The sequence below is a fragment of the Sorex araneus genome, chromosome 1 (genome assembly GCF_027595985.1).
Source record: "Sorex araneus isolate mSorAra2 chromosome 1, mSorAra2.pri, whole genome shotgun sequence".
NCBI lineage: Eukaryota > Metazoa > Chordata > Mammalia > Eulipotyphla > Soricidae > Sorex > Sorex araneus.
Window position 1 is genome coordinate 256676113 of NC_073302.1, and position 19030 is coordinate 256695142.

Consider the following 19030-nt stretch of genomic DNA (forward strand, 5'->3'; position numbering starts at 1 on the left):
ATTCTCTAATCTTCTTGAACCCATTTCAGTTAGGAACTTTTCCCATCCGTTGCCACCTCACTGACCTTCATAAGCTCATCAGTCACCTCCAAGTTAATTAAGCGAATGGTCATTTCTCATTTCTCACCTCTGGGTGGGTGTGGGAGGTGTACTGGCAACAGCTGTCAATCTCTCCTTGAGTTGCCCTTACTTAGCTTCCAGGACATCACTTTTGCTTGGTCATCCATCTGAGCCTTTAGGTATTTTCTCTTTCTTATCTTGAACATCAATTGTTAGAAGGCCCCAATACTCAGTCCTTGAATATCATCTCTTTTCCAGTTACACTTTAAAAATAATCTAGTCTCATTGTTTAAATACTGTGTGTTTGTTAATAATACCTCCACTTTATTTGTTTATTTTTGGGCCATGACAGGAGAATCCCTGGCTCTCTACTCAGGCCTTCCATTCCTGGCAGGGCTCAGGACAGTAGACATGGAATCAAGATCTAATTTGGGACAGCCCTGTGCCAGGCAAGTGCCCTATGCATTGTACGATGGCTCCAGGCTCAATCGCCCAATTTTTATCTCTGCAACCCCCTTTTGTTTCTGGATATTTTAAACAAGATGCATTGTTTTACTAATTACCTCCATTTCAACTCTCCACAAACAACAAACAACAACAATCAAACCTACTACTCTACGAGAAAAATATAACAACAAAAATTATCTGCTGTAGACAATCAAAACTTAATTTTAAAAGGAATTTGTGAAAAAAATCTTTCTGGACATATATGATATTTCTTAATTGCTAGATATAAAGATAAATGTTAAAAATCACTTGTCCTAAAATCTAAAGATATTCAGATACACAAAAACTCGCTGATATCCATGGAAAATACAAAAGATTGATATGTGCCTGAGACAAAATTATGGTGAATATGTTTTTAGATGGGCACATGTCTTTTGTACACTTTATTGCAGGCAGACAGAAAAGGGTCTCTGGCAATAGTTTTTCGGAAAGTGGTGAAGTCACTCTGAAGCAGATAAAGCATGAAAATCACATCCCGAGATTAAACAAACTAACAAACCAAACTGAACTCTTTGTAGATGGAGAAGACAAGGTACCACCCAGACAGTGATGGAACCCCTCAGAAAAGGAGAACCTCCAAGAACAACTAAAGGTCACAATAAAGTTATAGACAAGATCATTAAAATACTAAGGCTCTTCCACACGTGCAACACAAGCACCTCAACCCTTGTTCTATCTCTCTGGCCCAATAGTTTTACACTTTTCATGGCTGATGTGGTAACACAGCGTACAACAGTATTGATGTCTAAGCTTTAGGTATAGAATATTACCATATCATACCCACAGGTCAATATCCCCACAGCACTATCCGTAGGTTTCTTTGCAGTTTACTGATAAATGGCTCTGAATCAGCCAGTAATTTTATGCAATTCGCTTACCGCAATTAAATTGGTCTTTCAAAAATAACGCCTGCTTATAGCCAAGATAGGAAAGTTACGTGTAAAAATGACCATATCTGAAAACATCTTTTTGTCATTGTTGGTGGGTCCCACTCAGAGATGCTCAGGGGCTGCTTCTGTAGTCGCTTGAAATATGAGGTGCAGGGGATCTAACTCAAGAGCCCATGTGCAAAGCACGCATGCCGGTCCTTTGAGCTACCTGTCTCAGGCCCAATCTGAAAACAACTTATTTCAGATTTCAAGTAAAGTGAAAACATCGTTATTACTGTTATTTCCAATATTCTCTATACATTTAGAGGGTAGCTAAAAAGCAAAAAAAAATGGTATTTAAAACTACAATGCTAAAAGTGGCAGGAAATTAAAAATTTGGGGGTAGAAAAGGGATATACTGATAAATTAGAGATGTGGGTATCTAAAAATGAATTTGAATGAACTTGAAAACTCAATCCTTACTAAATTATGGCTATATCATCAAGAAAGGAATAACAATGAGCATGACCAATTCATAATGTGTTTAAAAAACGGGTTGTAAATGCTGCTACAGGCAAGTTTAAGTTTTACTTTATCTGTAAAATACAAAAAATATTGTTTCCCATCTATTTATTGCGGTTACAAAGTGACATACTATGTAAATATGTGAACATAGTGCCCGATCTATAAGTTAAGGGTTTAATAAGCATTAGACAGTATCACCATTATATTTAATTTCTAAACTTGCTTACTGCATTTTCCTCCTAAGTAATTCTTTTATTCATGAAAGCCATGCGACTGACCAAGCAACAACAAAATTAAAACAAAGAGAATATTCATACGGAGCTCTGAATTCTGCCTTAAAGTTTTTAAACAACACAGTTTATTACAGGGAACAAAGCTATACTTTGAAATCAGTTTGTTCTGTCAAAACGACAAAAATAGCCCGGAGTATGTAATTGAATGACTATAGTGCACTCTGGCCAAGAAACAAGGGTTTAGCTTGCTCTTTTAAGTACATGCAAGTCTGCATTGTTCTTTCCATTTTAATATAGACTTTGTACCCCTAAATTGACTTTCTGAAAGAGATAATTGTTGTACACTTTCAAGTCACTTTGTCAGTGTTCTTGAACTGTGAAAGTAATTCAGTGTTGAACTCATAAAATATATTCTCCAAGGTCCAAGTTTAAGTGAGGATAGTGATTTGTTTCCTAACAATAGAGCCCAACTAAATTTAAAAACTTCTTTGTACTAGACAGTCCTTGAAGCTTGGAGCGTCTTTCTTATCCATAGCCCTTCTGAGCAAGGCAGCCAAGGCTAGTTTCTGATGCGTATAATCTACTACTGCCACCTTACAACTGTCACGATTAAAAGTCTACCACCATTTCCTACTACATTCCCCACTGCCTCAGTGATTCTACCACTGCAATTCTCAGCCACCAACATCGCTCATCACAACCATTTCTATCTCTCACCACCACCAATATGACAGACAGGGGAAAAAAAAAACCCAAAACCCAAAGCTCTTAACTTTTATGCTCTCCTAAATCTTCAGCACAACTGGAGATATATTTGTTTCTATTTCATAGATGAACAAATCAAGCAACAGAGAACATGCGATGAGTATTCTGGGATAAGTTCATAGAGTTGTTGAATGTGAAAGCTAGAATTTAGATCGAAGTTTTAAAATTCAGTCGTTATTCAATAGCAGGGTTTGAACCCTAAGCTGCACAAATGTGAGGCATTTGTTCGAGCAGTGAGTGGTCATATTCCCGTCCCTAGATTTTTTGTTTGTATGTGCTTTTTATTTTCCCAGCAGTTTACCTGGCTCTGTGCTTTACCAACAGTACTACCTCACTGGTCCTCCTGAGTTTACTTATGTGTCTATGATTAGGGATCACTCCTGCAAGGGAAGGGTTTGGGGAACCGCAGAGGGTGTCAGCAATCAAACCCGGGTTGGCTGCATGCAAGGCAAGGACCTAATCTGCTGCACTATCTCTCTGGCCGTCTAGATCAAAATTTTTAATATTTCCAATGCGTATGTCCTTTCCCTGGCTTAGTATGTTACTTGACTTAGAGATGATACAAGTTATCACTTCATGAATCTATGCAGTTGCTGGGCTCTGGGCCAGGCAGCAGGGATTAGTGCTCCAGAACAACAGCTGGAGATTACCACTGGGTATAGGGCAATCTATACTTGACATGGTTTAACTCTCTTATGAATTCTTTTTGGGGGCCAATGAAACACATAGAAAAGGCACAAATAATATTGGGACACTAAATTCAAGAACCACGCAGAGGCAGTGTCTTAGTGCCATAAAGTCCAAAAAAAAAAAAAACACAACTAAACAGTGTAAAAATAAGCCATAGAGGGGCTGGAGCAATAACACAGCAGGTAGGGCGTTTGCCTTGCACGCGGCCAACCCAGGTTCGATTCCCAGCATCCTGTATAGTCCCCTGAGCACCACCAGGAGTAACTCCTGAGTCGCAGAGTCAGAAGTAACCCCTGAGCATCACTGGTGTGACCCAAAAAGTCAAAGAGATAAAATCACGACGTCTTCTGGTACTGACCACACCCCAGGGAAAGGGAGCAGGAGGATAACACTGTTTCATTGAGACCAGCGCAACATGGCAGTCACTGAGCAAAGAGGGCGTCCTGAGCGGCATTCCAGGTCTGTTCAAAGTTGACTGGGCAAGTCTCTCACAGATCTTTTCTGGCTTCTCTCAACTAAGCAGTGATCCTTTTCTCAGGAAGGAGTCTTTATCTGCTCAGATCAGTAACTTCTGCAAGATGTATATCAGTGGTTTATTTTTCCGCATACAATCACTTGCCATAGTCTATATTTTTATCTTTATCTTAACTACTTCAATTTTGGTCCACACCATTACCATCTCTTATCTGGATGGACTTGCAGTATTCTCTTACCTGGTCTCTAACCAATCCATTATTTTCATTACCAATCAATTCTCCATGTTGCTGGCTTCCACACTCACCTTCTGGACCTAGCTCAGTCTGTGTAGTTTGATTCTCTTCTTCACTTAAGGCACTGCATCTTTGGGGAAACAGCTTTGGAATAAGCTTGGCCCTGCTATGATTGCGTTTTCATACCACTTTTATTTCTTACTATTATCCCTCTTGCAAATATCTCCTTATTTGTATGTCTTCCTTTTCAGGATAGATTCCTTAAAGACTATATTGTGCTTTGTTTAATCTTACACTTTATATATAATCCTGACTCTAAAAAGGTGTACAGTATTTGCTTAAAAATAATACCATTTCCTCTCACAAATATAGCACGTGCTGCAGGTTTCTGAATTTTGAAACAACAAACAAAATCCTCAATACATCATCATTCTAAATATATTTAGAAACATTTCACATTTAATAGAACTAGAATCTAGCCTTCTTAAGGAAGGGCAATGAAGGGAAGAAGGGAAGGGAAGGGAAGGGGAGCGGAGGGGAGGGAAGGGGAGGGGAGGGGAGGGAAGGGGAGGGGAGGGGAAGGGAAGGGAAGGGAAGGGAAGGGGTGCACAGAATACTCAGGAACCCAAAGGAAGACTGTCTACAAATCTGAAAGCAGAGATGTCCTGACAAGGCCAGTGCCTTAAGTCGAAAAATTTGGTGACAGCGGATGAAATCGACTGTGTTCACATTCTTTTTTTTTTTAAATTTGCTTTTTGGGTCACACCCAGCGACACACAGAGGTCACTCCTGGCTTTAGACTCAGGAACCACTCCTGGTAGTGCTCAGGGGACCATATGGGATGCTGGGAATCGAACCTGGGTCGGCCTCGTAAGGCAAATGCCCTACCCGTTGTGCTATCGCTCCAGCCCCGAGTGTGTTCACATTCTAAGAAGAACAGTGGGTATATTATTAGGATACTCGATGAGACTCTATTTTGATGAGGGGCTTAGCTGCTTGCAAGGCTACTAGTTATGGCCAGTAAGACTAAAACATAAAAGCATAGTCTCTAAGGATATTAAAGAGTTTCTTTCCTGAAAAAAGACACAAACGAAGAAACTCTTTCTTTGGAACCCCCATGCCTTTGGCTATGGCTGTGTGTGGACACGGTGCCAGCTCTCTTGCGAGCATTAACTGGTGAGCCCAACAATAGCCATGAAGAAGAGGGGGTAGGTAAAAAAGAGTTCAAATATTTTAACGACACTGTTGAATCCTTAATAATAAAGAACTAAAAAGGTTTATTTAAAAGAAAACAAAGGTCAGTATCTTAAAATCTTTTTATAAGTTTATCTTTTTTTTTTTTTTTAATGTCTGTTTCTTTCCTGAGAAAGGAAAGATGAGGTGAGGTGAGGTGAGGTGAGGCGGTTTGAGGTCAGATCTTCCACCTTATTTCCACGGTGCTTCTGTTCATCCTGAATCAGTCAGGATGCTCCACCTTCAAGCAACAGATGACTAACGTGTCTCTAAAAATGCTGTGCTTATTATAACACTTATTAGGGAATACAAGCTTCTGTTCCTTTGAGGTGGCTCTTTGGGGTCTCAGAGAACTGGTGTGGTACAGAGAATCTGCAAACCTGTTTTCTACCACGTAACATACAGTTCACTTTTTGTATGACTGTGGTGAACAAAAAGCAAGTATTCTATCCTCCTACAAACCCGCAAACATCTTCAAAAAAACTTACATCCTCCCAGTCCATAAATATTAAGGAAGTAGGGGAAAGAACATGATGGAAAGTTGAAAATTTTTCTTTGAACCAAAACTTTTTTATTCAAACGAAATGCTCAATATGCTAGCCAAGTAGGACAGATCCCATTTCCCTTTATCTATATGGAACATATGGCTGTCTTCCTTTCACTCGCCCATTTGTTACTGTTTAGTACATAACCATTTATTATCTAGATGTTAATGAGAGCTCATCATTTTCCTGCCCTCGAAGAATTATTCAGAATTCACTTCAAGAAGATGCCACAAATTATCTGCTTAGTAAATTTCCTAGCACATGGGAGGCAACCAAATATTTGTTTAGTGCATCTGCTCTGTAGCATCCTATTTCTGAAGGTTCTAACCTTGTGGAAGCCACATCTTCAGAATATGGCACCTGGGTAGAGAAGGGGGGGAGGAAGCAATCACTAAAAGGTATAATTTTCAGCTCTGGAAAGTCCTTACCCACACAAAACTCAGCCATGCATGTAAGCCTCAAATTCTTGATATCATGCCAAACCACAAGTCTGTGTGTGCTCAAACCTTACAACTGGTGAAGAGATCATTCTGTCCTAACAGAGGTCAGCCATTGCACAGTCCTGACTCTCAGAATGCTGCTTCGAGGGAGTCAAATCTGTTCCCTGGGAACAGAGGAAGGGACATTCCTATATGTCATTCAATCAAAGCACGTAAGAAAATGGTGGCCAAGTGTAAGTAATAGTGAGTGACCTGGTGACAGACAGCAAGTGTAACTTTGACCGAGATCTTTAAGTACCATGACATTTATTTTTTCCTCCCTCTAAGATGAGAATGATAATCTTTAGCTCCCATATTTTTTGAGAAGAAGTAAATAAGTGAACATAAATGAAGGAAGATATTAACATTACATACTAATATGTAGAAGAATGCAAGAAGGTGATACCACTGGGCACCAACAGAAGAGTTTTATTAATGAAGTAAACAGTTTTATGTAGGATATATGGGAGAGGGGAAGGGGAAGAGGGAGGGAGAGAGAGTCAGGGAAAAAAAGCAGAGAGAGGAAGAGTCCCACAAAGGAAGACATTTCTGTATCCACTTCTAAACAGAGTGCTAGAAATTGTTTCTAAAAGCATCATACTGTAGAACAGCTATATTAATTTCAATTACATTCCAATCTAAATGCACTGGTGTCATGTAACAGATCACCTTAGTTATATATTACAAGTAATGGGATAGATACTAAATACTGATGGAAATATTTAAACAGATACAGAATGAGCTCTGTTATATTTGGGATGTAAAGAAACACAGGAAGAAAGTAATAAATGCCCAAAGACAACAGAACCTGATAACTGGTCTGTAGAACTAAAGCTTAATAGAGTGGGGGAGGGGGGCGCTGTGGTGGAGGGTGAGCTATCAGGCACTGTATGCATGAAACTCTACATTAACACTATTGCAAACCAGGGTGCTGAAAATAAAATAAATAAATTATAAGAGATAAAAAGAAATGCATACATGTTCTGAGTTTATATTTCCTACCTCTAAAGAAACAATGTTGGACTTGAATATCTAAGAAACAATGACTTCAAAAGACATGAAAATAAGATTCTACTGAAAAATGAAAACAGATTTCCCCCTATGGAGAGTAGCTGAATGTCAGACAATATACTTAACTCTTTCTGCCTAAGAACATGCTCATCATTTGAAAGAAATATTACCTCCATTTTACATGTGTGAAACAGAACCTATGGTAGTCAAGTAACAAAAATACCACACAATAAGTGGCTGAGGCAAGATTTGAAACCTGGTCTTGAATGTAATATACCTTCTGTTCGGTTTCCTTACATATAAAATGAGTGACTCTGATATAATTATTATAAAATGCATTCATTCATAAAAAATCTCTTTTAAAGGAGAGTAGCCATTTACCAATTGAGGATTATCTGACTATTTAGCAGATATTCTAATATTTAGCCGATCATTACATCATTTCTCCTTTATGATGATTTTTCTTTATTAGACTTATTTAAAAAAACAGGTAGTAATACAAGCTCTTCTAATTCATTTTTTTAGTAAATATTCATACACTACAAAACACAAAATACTACAGAAACAGTAGACACATGTACATCTTTCTAACACTGACAAACTACATTTCAATGATCTGCAATGTAAGAGCCCAGAAGAATAGGCCTTTTAACAAAAAAAAATACAGGACAAGGGATAGTCAATTCTATCCAGTAATCCAGTAAATTAATAATTAGTTTAGAACTAATTTGAGTTTATAAATAACTTAAAAACTTGTACTCATTAGGGGCCAGAGAAATAACAGAGGTTCAATCCTGAAACCCCCAAATACAAACAAAATCTTGTACTCATTAATAGGTTGAGAATTTATACTATATTAATTTAATTTTTAATTTTAAATCTAGGTACATTAATTTAAGTCAAAACTGATCCCCTCCATATTTTAAGTATTTTAAAGTATTTTCTTAGAGGACTACTTAATAATCCATACAGAGGGTAGTTATCTGTTAGCCAGTTGCCTTACTGTCATCCAGTCACTCATGGTGGCAGAATTTTGTGATCTTGGTAGTTTTTTCAAATTTCAAGTCCTGCATTAATCTGGCATTCCATACTGACCTTTCCTGGCCCAATAAAGGCCATGGGTATAATGTGGAGTCCTCACTCATGCCCTTCAGGAGGAAGTTTGTTTTTGAACAGCATCTACTGTTAGATTGTAGATATAGACTATATTTATAGAACTAAGAAATGTCTTCCATTATCTATGCAAGGGAGATTCTCACAGAATCATTAATATACTCAACACTGTGGTGACTGCTTTGGTATCAACCACAACAGTAGGTACAGGAAGACAAATCTTCCAAAGTGATAGCCTTTGTTGCAAATAAGTAAAAAATAAAACTTTTAAAGTAAACAGTTCTATATTTTTTTAACTTTTGTGAACTTTAAAAATATCTGTAACCACCTCAGTAGAGATCACAAAATTTTATGTTTAAACTAAAGAATGAAAAATCAATAATTATTGAACTGATATATAACAGGAACCAGCTGGTCTTTTATGTATTAATTTATTTGCAGACTCTTAACGCTCTTATGTTAGAGCTATTATTTCAGTTTCACACCAAGGAGTAAAACTTAAAGTTTATTGTCATACTTTTGTCCATGTTTCTGACTCAACTTCTGGTGAGGAAAAAAAAATCACATGTGACAGTCTCCCTTTAAAAAGGATATCATAGGACATGAACCGCCTTCATAACACCAATAAAGGATATCAGGGGATTCATAAAATCCCAACCCTTTACAGAAATGCCATGGGAAATCCTTGTCATTATACAAGTAAATTCTTGTTTCAAAGTTTATCTCAATAGCTCAAAAAGATATTTTAAAAAATGCTTAGTACTTGACAATCCATTTAAATTTCAGAAAGTTTTATTCAAGGGAAACCATAAATGCTGAAATGTGACTGACTGGTCTAAATAAAATAGATGACCTAATCCTATTCAAAGATACTGAATGTGAAGTGTCTAAAGCAATCTCTTTTATGTGATAGGCTTAGTAAGACGATACTAGAAAGATCACTATAAGGAAGGAAGCTTCCACAGTGAAGTGGAAAAGTCTTCTGGTAATGCACCTTAATGATAAACTTTTGTTTTTGGGGGGGCTTGCTTTTGGGGGTCACATCCAGAGATGCACAGGGGTTACTTCTGGCTTTGCACTCAGGAATTACTCCTGGCAGTGCTCAGGGGACCAAATGGGATGCTGGAGATCAAACTGAGGTCGGCGTGTGCAAGGCTAATGCCCTACCTGCTGTACTCCAGACCCAGTGATAACCACTTTTGTAAATGCATGTACAATGCCACATGCATAAGTGAACACTTTTTATAATGAACTGTTAAGGAAAGCAGAAAAATAACATTAAAATAAAACTAATTGTTAAATCCTTTTGGTAGGCCGTATTAAAACAGAATAGCATTTGGGGCTTATTCTCAATCATCAGAAAAATTAGAGGAAACAAAACCATTATATCAAATTGTCATATCACACAGCACTCCCCTGTCCATTGCAAGTGATGTTCACAATAGTCAAGGTATAGAAGCATCTTAAAATAGTTTACAGAAGAGTGGGTAAGGAAAATACTGTACAAACACACACACACACACACACACACAATTTAATCTTCAAAAATATGTTGTTTGCTGCCCCCAGCCCCATCTTGCTGCACTCTGCAGTGAAGAAAACTGGTGGGCACCACAACACTGGAGAATTCTCCAGGTTCCATATCAAGCCGAAATCTCAGGGACCCCCAGATGGAGCAGGTGCAGTATCCCCACCTTCTCCAGATGGAACCTCAGCGACCATGAGCTTCTACAAGCATGGCTCTGGCATATGGCTATAGGACTATTCCTCCACGATCTTTCCTGATATACAAAGTGAGCAATGGAAAATAAATGATCTAGCGTCTGCCCCTGCCCCAAACTAGAGAGAGTAGAGACACGTGGGGCCTCACGGGGTGGGGGGTGAAATTGGTTCTTCTCCCCGCCCCAATGAGGCCCCGAGTTGCCGCCCATGAGCGGCCCCTGGCTCCTGACCGGCCATGATCCCAGAGGCACACAGACCAATCTCGGAACCCAGCGGCTTCTGGCAGAAATGCATCTGGACTGAGCATTAAACTATGGCACCGTGCCACCCTGGGTGGGGAAAGGTGTTTGTCCCTTCCACCTTTTTCTCCCCGACGGTGTGGTGGCCTCCACCTTTTCAGAGCCTATTGGACAGCCAGGTATCAGACTGCAGGGACGTGACATGCGGGGCCTCTCGGGATGAGGGGTGGAACCAGTCCCTCTCCCCCACCCAACAAGGCCCCAAGTTGCCACCCACGAACGGCTCCTGGCTCCTGAATGACCATCATGCCAGAGGCGCACAAAACAATCTCCTAACGCAGTGACTTTTGGCAGAAATCCCTTCAGACTTCTTATTAAGATATCAGAAATCCAAAATGCTCTTCATATCAGCAATAGAAAACAAATTATCTAATGATGTCTTTTCGGCAGGTCGGAATGTTGGGGAAAATTCCAAATAATAATGATGGATCTTTTGTTGAAATATTGAATGTGATCAAAGTGGAGAGAGAGTAAGATGGAAATCATCTGCCACATAGGCTGGGGGAGAGGTGGGATGTATACTGGGGTTCTTGGTGGTGAAGGGTGTGCATTGGTGAGGGGATGGGTGTTTGATCATTGCATGACCAAGACTTAAACTGGAGAGCTTTGTAACTGTTCTCACGGTGGTTCAATAAAAAACAAAACAAAACAAAAAACAACAAAAAACCCATGTCATTTGAGATAACATGAATAAACTTAGATGGTATTATGCTACATTAAATAAAACACAGAAAGAGGAAAAATGCAAGATAGTACTTACATAGAAATCTAAAAAAAAATAGAAGAGTAGATAATTGCTGGCAAACTTGGTGATAGAAGAGGTTTCTAACCAGAATAAAGATTCTACCATAAAAAATTTCCACTATAACATCAATAAGGATCTAAGGATATAACATAAAGCACAGTAACAATTGAAAACAGTACATAGCATGATTTTAATTTTCTAAGAGGGGAATTTAAATGTTCATACCAAAAAAAAAGGAGATTTATCCACCCAATATGGGAGATTCCTTTGTCATGTGCACATTTATTAAATAACCACATTTTATATTTTACCTTTTCCATAATTTTATTGAGTTGGAACTCAATAAGCTGAAGAAGTTTAAAGAAGAAATTTTCAGGGAGCAGATAGCATGGAGGTAAGGAGGTAAGCCACTTGCCTAGCTTGTGGCTGACCTTGGTTTGAAAATTTGGCACTGTACATGGTTGACTCAACAGTACTAGGAGCGATTGCTGTGCACCACTGGCTATGTATGGCCCAACACACACACAGACACACAGACACACATAATAGCTGTATATTTTATTAAGAATAATGTAAGAATAGATTTTACACACCGATTTTGATGTCATTGTTACCTTAAGTAAAGTCCTCACTCCCAAGCTAGTTCTAATGATAATTTCCAGACAGTAAATTCAAAATACAATCCTGAAATAACATACTGTCATTGAGACTGAAAGTACCTTTCTTTTTCTCAGATTTACCTCATGTTTTGCCTCTGCCGAAAAAAATGTATATTCTTAAAAAAGTCTTCAGCATTTCCTGCAATACAAAAAGTAGTAGACAGCTCGTTTTCTGACACCTCATATAATATCTTCCTTCCAGAACCTGTTTTTCCTTTGAAATTAAGCCATAAAATAAAACTGTCTTGCCTGAGAAACAGTGTATTAGTGAAGTGGGACACATATACTTGTGTAATTTAAGCTGAAGTGCAGCATGTATAAAGTGTTACATTTTACTATAGGGAAAACATGTCAAATATACTTAATATTTGTTCTATTCTAATATTTTTGGGTAAAAATTTAGTTAACAAATAAAACATGATGATGCAATAAGGCATGGTTAACTTATACAATGATAACAATGTTAATGATGATAAAGAATATGAAAAAAACATTAACTCAAGGCAAAAAAAGGCAAATTAAGTGAAGTCTGCCTTTTAGTCACTATTAACGCTGATGACATTCCATTCCAGGCAATACACTTTTCTCGATATGATCAATACCTGTCCACTAGTCCAGTTCACTCCAGGTATTTTTTATTTTAAATTTTTAGCCTATTTTATTTAATTTTTACAAAAGAATTTTGTATTTTAAATTTTACAAAGCTACTGATTGTTGAGTTTCAGGCATACAATAATTCAAAACCAATCCCACCACCAATGTCGACGGCCCTGCACCAGTGTTCCCATATTAACTCCTTGCCCCTCGTCCCGCCTTATCCCTGCTTGTCAACTTGACAGGCACATTACAAGGTTCCAGTAGTGCAGCTTAGATATTCGGTTTCAGTGTAGCTGAGTCTATGCTTTGGATATACAGCTGTAAAACTCCCATATCACCAGGACAACAGAGGTCCTGATGCCTGATCACCTATTATTGCCTGTCCCCTTCCCTTGTTGATTTCTTTCTTTCTCTGTCCTCCTTCTCTGTAAATACTGGGGTCAGGTGGAGTATTTCTTTCACTGTCATAATCACTACCCCATATAAAATTCTTGATTTCAGTAAAGGTCTTTAGATATAATCATGATTTATTGCATACTGACGTATTTCTCCTCTCAAGAATAATGAAATGACAGTGCTTCAGTAGCTAAATTGGATCAAGAAGTTGATTTAAGATGAGAAGCAAAAAAGAAAGATTTCTGAATTCATAAATTCAGAAGGTATTCTTGTGTACCCATCTTTTCTAGCCCTGGACCAGCAAAATGCTTTTCACAAAGATGGAGGGCTATCAGTTTATCTACGGAGAGGGTTTCAAAACGGATGTTCTTCCAGTGTACAGGGAGATCCAGAAACATGATATGAAGGAGACAGACACAATGACACCTGACACAATGTAACTCCCTAGACCAAAGAAATAACAAGGGCAAAATAACAAGGGCAAAGTACTATATACATGTGTGATTATCTGAAAAATGTAACCTAAATCAATAAGCTCTGTAGATGGGTAACAATGAACCTGTTACCACCTTCAGAAATCTACACAATCAATGTGGATGAGACTTACCACCAATGGTCAATGTTGTTTAAAAAAATGTAGATCTCTAAGACCTTAATAACTTTGGACATTCTAATAATCATCAGGCTAACACCGTGACTTTCATTATTAAGTATATTTGCATTTTCTTTCCTATACACTCGTTTTATTGTAACAAAAATTTATTTTGATTATGTTTCTGAAGGAAAAAATCTCAATTTCTAAAGACGTGCAAGCATTTTATTTAAAAAATTATTTTAACTTAATCTTGACAGTAAAAGTTGAATTTTTCAATTCTTACCTGAAACATTAAAATGCATTGTTTAAAACATTTAGGTTTATTCTATGTAAATATTTATAAAAGTATGGATATAAAATTTTTACTTTAATAAAGATGGACAATATGATATAACTCTCCATTTCTTCTGTAAAATGGGGAACTCTCGCAAGCCAGAAATCTTTGAAACACAAACATCTACTCAAGGCATATGCTTATGGTTACTGACAGAAAACGTTGGTTGAATAAGATGCCATAAAATACATGACTATTGCAAAGTGCGCTCCTGGATTTGCCTGAGACTTATCTGTAAAACAGAAAATATAAGGAAGACTTTAGGCAAACACAGGAGGAAAAGATTAAAATTTTTGTGTAGAAGCTTTGTGAAACTCAGTTATTGGTAGTTATTTAAGCTAGTAGGCAAATATTATAAGCCCATTTATTTGTCTTCCCCAATAACTCATTTCCTTCTGCAAGTATGCACTGCGACTAGCATATGCAATACTCTCTATGTTAAAAGTTTTATAGAGGATGATCCATCAAGTTGCAATTAAAGTTTTGTATCAATTTAATTTTAATTTCCATAATTCTTAAATACATTCTTATTCCATCGAAGCCATTTAAATTACAGGTAACTCTTCCGTTTTTAATGTTGTGTAGGCCATGATAGGGTCACACAGTGTCCAGGATCATGCTCAGGACATCTGAAAAATACAAGGCTCTACCTGTCACTTGAGTCATATACTGACCCCAGGTTTGAAAAACTTTTGTAGCACTGTAGCACTGTCGTCCTGTTTTTCATTGATTTGCTTGAGCGGCCACCAGTAATGTCTCCATTGTGAGACTTGTTACTGTTTTTGGCATATCGAATATGCCATGAGTAGCTTGCCAACTCTGCCGTGCGGGCAGGATACTCTAGGTAGCTTGCCAGGTTCTCTGAGAGGGATGGAGGAATCGAACCCTGGTCAGCCTCATGCATGGCAAACACCCTACCTGCTGTGCTATCTCTCCGCTTTTGTACTTAAAAAAAATCCACAAATAATTCTCCAAGTGCTAAAAAGAATTTCAATTAATATTTTACAGTTATAACATTCCAATCTTTTTCTCCTCTGTACTATTGAAAAAAAGCACCCATTTTCTCAAAAGGGGCTTGTTAATAAATATAACAGCTTACATTAAAAATGGATTAAATAGTTATAATGGAATTTGTAAATATGGTCTTCTTATTTATCTGAGTTATGAAGCTTTCAAAAGATTAATAAGAGTGTAAACTTTATTTTGTCACTTTCATTTTTCATGTCAGTAATAAATCCTATTTTGACAAAAATAATTTTTTTTTGCATTTATTGTGTTGTGAATTTTACACAACTCTGGTTTCACTGGTCATAAAAAAGGTGGAACCATACTCTAGCACTTCATGTTTATTTTAAAGTTAATTGTCACCCTTTGCACATCAGGTAAGAACTAGGTGATCAATGATGTGGGTTTGTCCTACAAAATAAAAATCCTAAGGAAAAATGGATGTGATCACCCTATAAATATTTCTGGACTATCAGTAATTCTGCCTAATTTACCTTTCTTCTATGTCTTAGGAACCTTTTCACTTATGATCATCCAATGAAATAGTGAACAAAAGGCTGAAGCAAAATGAAATGTTGATGGACCTGAATACATCCTACTTGGTTATGAGTTAATCAAAGTAGGGAAGAGAGGGAAGAGGTCTATTGGTTTCCTTGCTGCGTCCAGAAGTAAAACAAAGCAGGACCAGTCAAAATAGAGATGCATAGTTCTGAAGTTAGTTTCTAAGTACCACCAGAGCAGTGGCCAAAATGGTCCTGCTGTTTGTCCTTTCATAATTGAGGTTCAATGGAAGTTAAAGAAAAATAAAATTTCTGATAAGACACAGCCATCTCCCTTCTATATTTCCTACAAAACCACTGTCCAAGCATTGTCCATAAGACACCCAATTATCCATGTGCAAGGTTGTGGTATTCATAGATTTTATCATTTCAAGGTCAGGAAAAGAAAAAGCTTGGAGCTGGAGTGATAGCACAGCGGGTAGGGCATTTGCCTTGCACACGGATGACCCGGGTTTGATTCCCAGCCTCCCTTATGGTCCTCTGAGCACCACCAGGGTTAATTCCTGAGTGCAGAGCCAGGAGTTACCTCTGTGCATCTCTGGGTGTGACCCAAAAAGCAAAAAAAAAAAAAGCTTGCCATAGCTCAAGAACTAGTAATGACCTCATAGATAGAAGTAATACTGATATAAAATATCGAAGTTTTTCAGAAATGTCATCTAAAAAGTATTTGAGATTTTTATGACAGTCTTTAGCTTTCCATTCTGGAAGGTGCAAGCAAATCAATAATGTGTGACTATCATTTGCAAACAAGGTTACATGTCCAAGTTTCACTGGATGGACATACCTCAGTATTTTTAACCAGGACCACAGTGCCTTTCTGTACCATACTTTCTATAAATTAAGAACCATCCATAGACCCCATATGCAGTTTGGATATGATTTGAATTGGCCAATCTCTAAATTGCCTTAGGTTAGGAAGGTGAAAGTGAAACCAGGGTCACACTTTAGCTGGCTTTGCTTGTAAGTATGATTTTGGTTGCTGTTGGCTTTCTCTCAAGACAGCAGCAGAGGTCCTGATATCTGGCAACTAGCTGTGAGGACAGTAAAGAGCAGAGGACAGATATCTGTGACACCCGTGAGGCCTGTGACAGAGTCCAGATGTGAAGTTGAAAGTAATGGTGGCAGTTTTCTGATAAAAGAACTTCCTGTTATGAAGCAGCAGTGAAGTTCTGGAGCCAGCGACTCAAGCAATGACTTCCCGATTCAGCAGACTGTTTCTGTGTCCTAGAGGAGGGAGCAATTGCTTCGGTGACCCGTGTGAGAGCTTCAAATGCTATTCATCAAACTTAACTAGCTTGTATCTACACACTGCCCAACGAAACTAATCTATTCAAGAGGCTATTATAAACACTTTTCTGTTTAAACGTGGTTCTCTTCTCTGAATCCTGATCTCTATCTCTATCTGCATCCACAGATGCCCCTTTGCAAGAAGAGGATTTCCAATTTGTCGTGGACAGGAAGAGCAATGCCGGGTTCAGAGGTCTGAGAGGAATGGAGCAGTCCAAAATAATGTCCCAGGATGAATGGGCGCTGACTCCACTTTCCTCCATCGGAAAGATGTGCTCCTAGTGACACGATGATATGTTCAGGGTCCAGGGCAGGCGTATGTTTCAAACAAATATTCCCCTGACTTCAAGTGTGCACGTTGTTAATCTAAATACTGACTCAGTAATAACAAGATTAAAAGCACAAAGATAAAAGAGCAGTAAGTGTCAGAAGAGCTGTACTTGACAGCGCCTGGGAGACCAAGTTCCGGGGGAGGGGTGTTGGCACCTTCGAGTCCCCATTAACTCCTTGGGGCATTGGGGTTTGGAGATGGCTACAGAGCAATGCAGCCATCTAACTTCCCAGAATTCCATGCCATGTCGCTGGCTACTTCAATTATTAAATTGTACTGTGTATGGGTGTGTTTCCCCCTGGGTTCAGAGCTCATTTGAAATATGTCTCTTGATAAAATTTTCTTTGTTCTTGTATCATATACAGTTTAAAGATCCTTAATTTTCTTTTGCCCGGAAAAAAAAAAAAAAAGATCTTTGTAGCTATCCCATCACTATTCACAAGAAAAGAAAGAAGAAAAATAAGACTAGAATCGGCCAGTACTGTTGGCAGGCCCTGCGTTTTTGTGAATAAAGAGAAGTTCCTCATTATAATCCATGTGGGTTTACCTGTGGCTTGTAGGTAGAGTTGATGTATTAAGGAAATGAAACAAACCCAAAGACCAGGATACTTAGTAAATTTTGCGTTTTACAAAAACAGATTTCTGGAGGGCTGGGATTGAAAGTGCAAGGATTAGGGCACGTGCTACACATGCTCCAGCTCCAGTTTGAGTCACAGCAGCCTATGCCTCCCGAGCACCAGTAAGTATTGCTCTGAAGGCTCCAAGTCCCCCCCCCCCCCAGTATGAATCTAACACTGGAAAAATGCTGGGGTGCCCTTCTTGGCCCTGGGCATTGTAGGGCCTGAGCAGCACAGCATCTGTCATCCTTGCCTTGAACCACTGGCTCAATTGGTGGACAATTTATAGGAGAGGACCCAGGTCCTAAGCTGCCCTTCTTGTCCAAAATGTTTCATCACTGTCATCCAGGTGCTCATCGATTTGCTCGAGCGGGCCCCAGTAATGTCTCCATTGTGAGACTTGTTACTATTTTTGGCATATCAAATACGCCACAGGTAGCTTGCCAGGCTCTGCCATGTGGATGAGATACTCGGTAGCTTGCCGGGCTCTCTGAGAGGGACAGAGGAATCAAACCTGGATCGGTCGCATCCAAGGCAAATGTCCTACCTACTGTGCTATTGCTCCAGCCCAAAGTGTTTCATATAAACAATAACTTTTTATTGGTATGTTCTATGCAATGTAATTTTGAGACACCTGCATTCAAAAATGTTTCTGTGGGATAGTGATGCTTAAGATTATTTATTGTTCATCTGGAATTTAAATTTCAATAAGCAACCTATAATTTATCTATCATCTTAGTTGAGGAAAAGTTTCCATACACACTGCTGCCTCAAAGCCATCGTGTTCTATGGCACTGCTTCTTAGACTTCTTTCAAGACTCACTTTTGCCTAAGAATATTTTATATGTGCCCCACTTATATAAAATAAATACACATATCAAACAATTAATGATAAATTATAAATTAAAAGTTTTGAGGCTTCCACATACAGTCATGTGACCCCATGTGAGGTTGTTGCAGGCCACAATTTAATGTGGCCTGCAACAATTCAATGGCAACTTAGGGGCCCATTTATGATTTAAGATGTTTACTTATAAATAGAGGGAAAGAGCTCAGTTGGGTGATTTAACATGCTAAGGCTCATAGGTACCACTGATGGCTCATGCTTAACACATTGACAACAGTGCTACAACTTGTACTAAG

The 19030-nt window shown here is 38.4% G+C and overlaps 1 protein-coding gene across 4 annotated transcripts in view; it reads right to left on the bottom strand.

Moving 5' to 3' along the window:
* The window catches only part of DIAPH3 (diaphanous related formin 3), a 517599-nt gene that overhangs the window by 50551 nt on the left and 448018 nt on the right, over positions 1 to 19030 (bottom strand). The window lies entirely within an intron of this gene.